This window comes from Panthera tigris, chromosome D1 (assembly GCF_018350195.1).
Source record: "Panthera tigris isolate Pti1 chromosome D1, P.tigris_Pti1_mat1.1, whole genome shotgun sequence".
NCBI lineage: Eukaryota > Metazoa > Chordata > Mammalia > Carnivora > Felidae > Panthera > Panthera tigris.
This window is the reverse complement of record NC_056669.1, coordinates 103,222,976-103,223,888: the sequence shown is the minus strand read 5'-3', so window position 1 is coordinate 103,223,888 and position 913 is coordinate 103,222,976. Positions and strand designations below refer to the sequence as shown.

The following is a 913-nucleotide window of genomic DNA, read 5'->3' as shown; positions in this document are numbered from 1 at the left end:
GTTGGAAGAGACAAGCCTGAGCGTGGAAGGCTCGTAATCAGGCACTGTGCACATGCGCGAAGTCCGCGGCCAGTCTGGCCCGCGGGGTGGTGCCCCTCCCGCCCAGCACGGAAGGGAGCCCAGCGGGCTTTACATGATCCCTCACCTGTTCTCTAAGTGTCGTGTTAACAATCTCAAATCTGTTTCTGGAATTTAAAATAACCTTCGCCCGAACAGGGACTTGAACCCTGGACCCTCAGATTAAAAGTCTGATGCTCTACCGACTGAGCTATCCGGGCTCGGAAGGGAGGGCCTCTCCTAACCTTATCCGCAGTGAAATAGGCCATGTGGCTGCACTCTTTTCTCACTGAATTAATATCCTCAGTCCTTTTACTGATTTCCTGAAGGTGAAACTACAAAATCAAGATCCAGTGGGTGTTGGGCTGAATGGAATCGTTTTCTCTCCCATCAGAGATAGACTATAAAGAAAAAATCTGCCTGCCTCACCTGCCCCGCCCCCGGGCAGCTCCTCCCCCCCCCCCCCCCCCCCCCCCCCCCCCCCCCCCGCCAACTAAGTACTAGCATCCTAAAGGGAACATCCCCTAAAGAAGTCTCCAGATTTAGGAACTCTGGGCGTTCTTCTGGTTGAGCAGCGGGATTTTAATTCCAGTGTTGGTCTTTGGAGAGCCCCAGAGCGTCCTGTGGGTGGCGCATTATGAATAATTGATTAGGTGTCTGATAATCTACTCGACAGACGCTCATCGAGTGCATGCTGCTCTCCAGCACTAAGCAAATTTAGGCTGCCAAGACCCAGTCCTGGTCCTCAGTGCAGCAGAAAGATACACTAACAGACGCAGTCAAGCGCTTTGATGGTGGGAAACTGGCTTTCTTAGGCGCCCGGCCGACACCAGAAGTAAGGGGCAGCCAAGTCTTC

At 53.5% G+C, this 913-nt stretch overlaps 1 non-coding gene across 1 annotated transcript; it reads right to left on the bottom strand.

Annotated features, from left to right (window-relative positions):
- Positions 1 to 205: 205 nt before the first annotated feature.
- On the bottom strand, positions 206 to 278 carry TRNAK-UUU. Its single transcript has one exon. It is a non-coding gene; the product is annotated as a tRNA-Lys (tRNA).
- Positions 279 to 913: the final 635 nt, after the last annotated feature.